Source organism: Leuresthes tenuis, unplaced genomic scaffold, assembly GCF_036924035.1.
Source record: "Leuresthes tenuis unplaced genomic scaffold, fLeuTen1.0.hap1 SCAF_5, whole genome shotgun sequence".
Taxonomy (NCBI): domain Eukaryota; kingdom Metazoa; phylum Chordata; class Actinopteri; order Atheriniformes; family Atherinopsidae; genus Leuresthes; species Leuresthes tenuis.
In genome coordinates this window covers 12,177,240-12,186,050 of record NW_027325359.1, presented here as the reverse complement: position 1 = coordinate 12,186,050, position 8,811 = coordinate 12,177,240, and the positions used below count along the sequence as shown (strand labels likewise).

General features: G+C 40.0%; 1 pseudogene; it reads right to left on the bottom strand.

Moving 5' to 3' along the window:
- Positions 1 to 3,355: 3,355 nt before the first annotated feature.
- Positions 3,356 to 8,032, bottom strand: LOC140307266 (UDP-glucuronosyltransferase 2C1 pseudogene; annotated as a pseudogene).
- Positions 8,033 to 8,811: the final 779 nt, after the last annotated feature.

Sequence of the window (8,811 nt, the reverse complement as noted above, 5' to 3'; positions counted from 1 at the left end):
GTTTCAGAAAAAGTTCTGTTTGAATTAATGTGTTTTGTGATTTTCATTGTATATCATATAAAATAAACAATTAATTAAACCAAGTTTAATCTGGTTTTGATGTGAAACATAGTAAATATTTTATTTTTCCTTGTGTCCAGCGCCCATGCATTGTGTATTTTGCTTTCTAAGTTGTTTAAAAGCCTTTTGTCAAAGTCTTTGCTGTGCTGGCCTTTTATTCCCTTTGGGTTTGTGTTAGAAAATTCACTCACAGACAACGGCTTGAAACCAAGAAATCACTCAAAGGCCTCAGTATTTTACTTGCAAGGAGAGAACAACACACAAACCCTCTCTCTGCAGATTCACAAGAGTTCTCAGTTTTCCTAGTGGTCAAGTGTAGATGTTGTAATGGAAAATTAATTCTTATATACAGTCTATTGAGTGTTACTGTGTATAACCTGCAAATGAAAAAGTTGCAAGGTACCACCCTGTCCTGTTTTTCTTAAATTCCTCTTTACAGTGGTGGGCCTGTTATAATGAGATAGCTGCACTTTGAGGGGGACAGGGCTGAGGCTCATATTTACGACTGTTTCTGGGTAACCTCAACTGATGGTTGGGGAGGAAAGATCCGTTATTCACATGAACAATCAACTATACCCAAAGAGAGATGATGTGATAAGTGGACAATATAACTAAGTGTTTTTGCCTCAGTGGTCAGAGCAACTCTATATTTTCTACTGTGTTGTTCTCTCTTGGAAGATATTATTATTCACACTCAGATCTGGGTACAGAGAGTATGGTGGGGCAGAAGCACCAGAAACGGGGAGCGCAGATGCCGGCGCTGGGACAGGTTCATCTGCCCCACCCCCCGAGCCCGTGGGGTTGTTTCATTATCTTCAGGACGGACAACAGCACCTATTGTGCCTTTTTCCTTTCTCCCTTTCTCCTCCCCTGATTTCCTCTTGTAAGTTTCAGCCAACCACACTTTTGCAGTAGTGGGTTTGTGTCCATCCTGTTTTCGACCCTTATTTCTATCTTTTTCTTTTAATTTGTTCACCAGCATTTGGCACTGAGTGACAGACAATTTTCCCGAAAACCCGTATTTTCTTTTCTTTTAGATATCGACATGAACCAGGGTGTTGCTGCTCCATAGATTTACAATCCCCCTCCCCATCCATTGTACCGTTCACATTTTACATTTTATTAATATATTTGTCCTTAATGAACGTCCGAGTTTGTCTACTTCAACAGTCAGTAACCTTTGTTGGCACCGTTAGGTTCCCAGTTACACTGCTGCTCATTCAAAGCACTTTTTTTTCCCTTTCTCTCACAAACACACCCAAAACAGGAAGTTGCAACACTTTTTTCCTCTCACACACACACACCCAAAACAGCGAGTTGCAACCACTACACAGACACTTAAAACACTGCAATTGCAAAGTACAAACACTGATACACTGATACTCTTAAAACACAGGAGTATCACCAAATATAACACCAAATATAATTAAAGGCACTGGGTACCCCAACTTTATTTATAACCCTCCTTTTCTTTAGGTGAGGACTCAAACCAATATTCAATACTCAGTTGCAACATTCAATATCAAAAGATGTTACTCACAATTCAGCTGTTTTTTTTTTTCCCCCCAACGAGAGTCTTTCTTGGTCTCATCCGTCTCAAAATTGCGCTTGGATGCCGTAATTCGCGAGGAGTTCCCCCAGAAAGGACCTTCTCTGGCAAACGGAGAATTTTAGCCCCGTGCCTCTTTTTCTCAGACTTGCACAGTCTACAGAGTCTCGGCCCTGGAAATGTGGGTATCCGGCTCGAAGGACCAAAGATGTTAAAAAATTCACTCACAGACAACAGCTTGAAACCAAGAAATCACTCAAAGGCCTCAGTATTTTACTTGCAAGGGGACAACAACACACAAACCCTCTCTCTGCAGATTCACAAGACTTCTCCAGGGAGTGGTTGCCTCCCTTCACATTTTATTTGGTATCATATCACTCACACACATACAATCTTCTACAAAATTTCATATGAAATTAGCATACCTGGGATATATCATGCGTATGCAGTCATCGACTTATTTGGGCAGTGTGAAGATAACAATCAGAGTGAAGATAACATTCCTTGAATGAAATTACATGTTCTAAAAAAAGACAAAAAGGAACATACATAATAAAAAGATACTGAAAATTTGTAAAAAAAAATTTAAAGAAATAAAAAATAGCTTGACAACAGTTGGGGCTATTGTGTTATTTAGTTATAAATAATTCACTGACTTGTCCTGCAATTATTAAAATACATTGTTATTCTGGAAGTTCTTAAAAAAAATAATGAAATAAAAGTTATTTACACATACACACACAAATTGATCATCTATACTACTTTTACCTCTGCCTGCACTATGTAAATCATTAAAGAACAGCTCTTTCCTCCTTTGTAGCGCTCTCTTCATTGTTCACTGCGATTATCTTCAGTTGTTTATATTACAAAGCTGGTGGAGAAAAAGTTATGGAGGACCCAAATGCTGGAAACAGTCCAACAAGAGTCTACTTAAGGTAGACTCCATCAATGTCTTTACCAGTCACCAACCAGCTGGAAGAAAACAAATCAAAATGCAAACACACATAAAACAGGGATAACCAGACAAGAATCGAAAAGAAACACAGTGGAACCCAATAAGTTGTAAGTGACAAAAAGAATCTGATATAGGTTGATGTTCACAATGGCGCATATACACTGAGAAAGTGGCTGCAGCAGTAGAGACAGGCGTGAAAGAGACCAGGGTAAAAGACCAAGACAACTGAGGACATCTAGGGGTAATGAAGAGAAACACCAGAGACAGAATGCAGTGGATAGAGTTCAAACGAGTGGCAACCAAAACACAGAGCAGAAGGTATACAAAGGCGGTAAGAAATAAAAAATAATCAAAACACAAAAAACATGGATCATGACAGTTTATGTGTGGGTCCTGTCTGTCGGTCCATAGATTTTAGTTTTTTTCTTCAGGAAGAAACATGATGCAAAGTCAGACTGAAAGGGGTTGACTTGGTCTATGCCAGATATTCCTCTTCTTAACCTTTAGAAACTCCTGAACTGTACTCTGAAGCTCTGTTCAACTGTGCTGTCTTTTGTTGAATCTGGGATGTCCTTCTACACTTCAGAATGCAACACAAGTGAAGCTCTCCCAGTAGAAGCTATGCATGCTACTCCCATCTCACTTGCCTTGTGTTTCCCAGGTGATGCCGTGTGCTGTGGATCGTAAGCCTTTTTAAACGTCTACATACCTTCAGTCAGTCATTCAGGTGCAGATTTAGTCTAACCAAAGACCTGCTCTTTGCTAGATTTTTTTTCTCTATTTGGTAAAGGTTTCTCATCTTTCTTTTAATGAATAGTTCGGTTCTTGTAGTGAACCCATTGTATTTGCTAAGTCTTCTTCAAGATAAACTTGGATAACTGCATGTCTACCTCCTGGTAACTGCTCTCCATTTGGCTCAGTGTTACGAAGGGGTTTATCTTTACTGGGAATGCATCAGTTGTTCACCACTGTCTTCGCTGGACAGTGATTAGGCTTTTTCAAAGTTAGCAAACTCATCAGTGCACTCTTATTTATAGAATGTGACTCCCTATTGATTAAAAGTCCCTTGTTTCTGCTTTCCAGTGTATCAGTGAGTATGACCTGCTTCAGCTATACTGAGAGCTCCCTTTCCTGAGCAGGGTCACTGTAGAGTTTTTTTAAGTACAAACGCAGCACATGGTATAAACCGCTGTGCTTCTCTCTGCTTGGCTGATGAAACAACAATTATGAAACATCCCACATCTGTCAATGAAACAGCGTTGGAGTCAACTGATCAAGTGAGTTTGATTTATTGACAAAAAGCTGTAGAAAAGCTGGAATTCCTTATCTGCGCCTCCAATCTGGATGTGAATGCCCTCAGAGTCTAACCTCTGTATTCATAATTATTACATACAGCAACAGCAACTTAAACGTGTTTTGTTAAACAGCTAAACTAACTTATACTGTATCAGCTCTGTGTCTGTTCAGGCCTGGCTCTAAATATATGAGTATAACAGACTGAACACAGTCATTGTTAAGAACACATTCTCTCAAAGGTTTTCAGAAACTAAAAGGCACTCTAATCCTTCGGTATGTTGACTGGTTGTTTTTAGCAAAGAAAGTCCCAAACTTGAATGTTAAATGAGCTAAGGTTTCACTCCATGGTCATTTTCTATTTTTCAAGTCATTCGTGTTCAGTCTTTTGCCCAATAAAAATCTACACAGTAATCTAACAAGTGAAATGCAGACGAGAGTCAGAAACAAAACAACTGTCACCAAAGTTATGACGACATCAAGAGAGTTGTAAACAAACCAGGACATTTTGTGGGACTGTGCGCGCAGATGACGGGCTCCTTTATGCCTTATAACATGCTCTATCCAAAACACTGCCTGATCCAGAGGTTTCATTGGCTGATCTCTGTGCAGCCTTGAGAGTGTCTGCATGTTTTCTTTGTAGGTGGAATTGTAAAGAACGGTTGTCAGTGCCTCTGTAAAGATATGCCTGTCCAGCATGGTGATATCCACTATCACAGCTGCTCCCTTTGCTCCGATTCTGGAGAGATTATCGGGTTGATCGAAGAACAGAGGAAGTCCAACTACAGGAACCCCGTGGTAAATTGCCTCTTGAACTCCATTGGTGCCCCCGTGGGTCACAAACACTCGAGTTTTGAGATGTCCTAAGAGGTCTTTTTGTGGCAGCCAGTTGACCAGTAATGTGTTGTTGCCGAGGTTGGTTGGCCTTTGTCCCACATACCTCCAAATAACCTTTTGAGGCAGCTGAGCAAAGGCTGCAGCAATTTCCTCAGAGATATCCAGAGGAAGCTTTCCAACCAAAGTTCCTAGAGTCATAATTATGACACCGTGATCTCCAGAGCTCTGGACAAAGTCCTCTAGATCAGCAGGGAGTGAACTTGGGGGCTTGCACTGAAATCCACCCATGTAGACAATATTTGGCATCGTTGGACGTGGAAATTCAAAGATAAAATCATTTCTCATGAGCCATATATCAGCATCCAGGAAAAATGTTGAGTAATCCATATCAGGACCAAAGAAGCGCCTAACTATTGGCTTGTAAGCAGGTTCTGTAATGCATGATAGAGTGTACGTCCCTGCAATGTAACTCAAAATATTCTTTATCCTTTGAGTGAAAGTCATCTTATCTGTCAGCTCTGTCGCAGTAAAAGGGATGTATGCCAAAGGTGAGGGAGCCATAAGGAAGTGAGGTTCACCCTGAATGGTCCATCTGACATTGAAAACCAGAGGAACTTGGAGCCGCCGTGCCAGCATTGCCCCTCCCCCAATGCCAGGGTCAGTCAATACCACATCGTACTTGGCAGCATGAAAAGACTGCATCAGCTTTTCATTTTCAAACATGTGGATTATTGTTTCACCAGCTGCCTTGTGAAACTGTGTGAACTGGTCTACAATAAGCTGCTGCATCTGAATATGGGTCCATAAGTGGGACCAAAAAGATACAGATTTCCTCAGCAGCCGGATCTCCAGCTGCTGGGACAAAAACCTTTCAAAGTTTTCCTCAAATCCACCGCGACAGGGAAGGGTGACAGAGGTGTAGAGGGGAGACTTTTCGCTGATGTACCAGCTGTCTGATGGACGAATCACAGTGATCTCGTGGCCGTGGGCATGCAGTCCCTCTATGAGTACTTTCATGTTTACCCAGTGGCTTCCGTCCAGTGGGAACACCAGAATCTTGCCCCCAGATGTGCTGGATAGTTGCGTGACCAGTAGAGCAAAGGTGAACATAGACAAATGAGGCATGTTCATGTTGACTGTCAGTTACCTTGAAAACACACAAAACACATCAGTAAAAAGGTCTTCCTGACTGGTTCGCAGGTTTTTCTGTTAGCATGCAGTCATACAACAAGATTATACTACATTTATATTATACTACATCTTAGTCCTACATCTATGCAGTTTAGAAGCATTTTGTCCTTTTTCAAAATTCCCTTACTTATCTATTTTGCTAAATCAGTAGTTGTGACTAGTTTTAAATTACAATTAAGAAAATGCATATCAGTGATTCGGACCCCATGTCAATTTTCACATGTCTAGTTGTTACTGTAGCAGATTCTTTCTGAAGGGATTTCTCTGCTAATCTTTCAAAATGGATTCACCGAAGTTACTGATTTATGCACATACTTATTACCTGAGGCCCAGAGGCTAAAAGGGTAGAGGGTCTTCTGATCTTTTCTCAGAGGTATGATGTTCCCTATATCCCATGAAAAGAGACACAGAATGTCCAAAAATAGATGCACACAGTCACAAAGAGATGCAAAAATGTCCAATATGTGAAACAAAACAAAGAAAAAGTTCCAAAATTGGGGTAATTTTGGCAATTTTAGTGATATAAGTCTCATAAGGGGATATAATGTTACTACAATTAAATGCAAAACTACCTTAATGAGACCCAACGTTGAACTCAAAATTAGCTGACACAAAGTAGTCCAAATCTGAAAACACAAACATAAAAATGTCTTTTTGTAAAAACAAGACACAGTACAAATTGCTGACAATGACCAAAACAACAATCATAAAAGAAGAAATCAAATTGGCTGCCAACTAACATGAAATCTCGAAAAACACCTGCAAGATAAGGCCAAGGTCACGTTTACTTGTAGAGCACCTTATAACAACCTAAGTTGATCAAAATGCTTTATGAATACATTAATAAATTTAACAAAGACATACAATCGACACACAAAGACAACATTCATTTCACCCACGTCCGAAAGCCTGGGAGAAAAGGTGAGTTTTAACAGACGATTTAAAAATGTCCAGAGTTTCTGATGACTGGAAATGCAGCTGTAACCCATTTCACAGCTTAGGGGCAACCACTGCAAAAGCTCGATCGCCTTTAGTTTTTAGCCTGCATTTAGGCACATCCAAGTGTAGTTTATTAGCAGACCTCAGAGCTCTGATTGGTCTGTGAACATGTATCAGATCAGATAAATACTCTGGGGCCAAACCATTAAAAATTTTACAAACAAACATCAGGATCTTAAAATTAATTTTGAACCGGACAAGATTCCCACATAAAAACTCAGTCCCACGCAGTTTAGGATTGATCTGGTTCTCTTTCAGTTTTGGTGTCATAGTCCTTGGCAGGAGGAGTGTGTGCCTTTCATAGGTTTGTGCTCAAGAGACACGTTTCATTATCTGTTCATGGTTAAATACATTAAATACATACAAAAAACTGGGACAAATCTATGTGTTATCACTATGGTTTTACATTAATCGGCTTAAGTTTCCCTTAGATTTACCTTGCTGCTCCTTGAAGTGGGAACATCTGGACTAAAAGGGCTCCTCGTATTTGAAGTAGTTTGAAGTAGTTCCACTTTGAATAGCTACAAAATGATGTCGTTACATGGGATATTTTACTGCCCTATTAAAACTATTAGTATTTGATCTATCGGTCGTATTTACACAAGCTTTTGCACTTTTGATACCCTGTTTAAGTTGTCCACATAATATTTCTATACCTTTACCTCCCATTTTGAGGTGCCATTCAAACTTTTACTAATACATCTGCTAAAAGCACAAGATTCTAATCATTTTCCACCTGCAGCCTCAGCGCAGTCATTGATCTCTAAATAAACACGAGTGAGCCAAATACCAACACAGAAATGAAATGATTGAATATGGTGAAACAAAACAATGATATTCAAAAGCATACATTTACAACAAGTTCTTTAAACATATCTCAACATCTATCAACAAAATTGTGACCTTTTGACTCACATTTCATGCCAGCTATGACTTCACTGTGTTTGTAACAGCTTTTCAGAGTCCGTTATTTGATATTCTTACTTAAACCTAGGGAAAAAAATCAAGACTTTTCGAACTGCGGCCAAAATGTCACAGTCACTTCAGACTGAAGTCCACTCATCGGCGTCACAACTATTTGGCAGGCAGTTACCTGTCACATAGCCGCTCAGATAAGGATCCTGTGGTGAAACATGTGCGCTGGTCAGTGAGCTGCCACAGTTGAGTTCATGTTTAGATGAACACAGAACTGGTTCATTGGTTGTGCCATCTAGTGTCAAGTCAGTGCATAACTTTAAATTGGCTCGTGTAAGTGAAACTGATGTTGAGGAGTCCTGAAATAACGTGAACTTTACACTGCATATTATTTTTCTACTTTTACACGTTATCTTGCATTGCCTGAGGCACACACTGAGGGCACAGCAAGCTCAGCTGCATAAGGGTCGAACATTAATCAGCAGCTGTCCTGCCTGCTTGCATGTCGACATTAATAATGTAAGCACAGTACAAAAAAATCAAATAAAGCCGACTTCTATCATTTAATCTTGACTAGATTAGCCGGTCCAGGCAAATATTTTCTGTTCCCCCTCGGATGCCTGCAAAATTCCACTAAGTTGGCTCTGCAAACTGTCGATGACACACACACACACACACACGCACGCACACAGACAGACCCAGAAACAAGCCAATGATACCACAGGTTCTTTTGTTCAGCCCAAGGTCAAAGCTGTTTGGACTGCTGTGTAAAATCTGAGTTAAATACTGAAAGTAACAATACGTCAATCCTTTAAACACAGCGTGTGATTGAAAATAACACAAAGACAAGATAATAAATGATGGAACTGAAGAATTCTATCGTTTTATTCAAAGATATGCCCATTGTGAATTTGACGCGATGCAACACAAATTTTGACATGTTCCAGTTGTTTCCAGATGTGATTAACCCGACCCAAGTGAACCTCTCCATGCATGTGGTGTTTCAATAGGT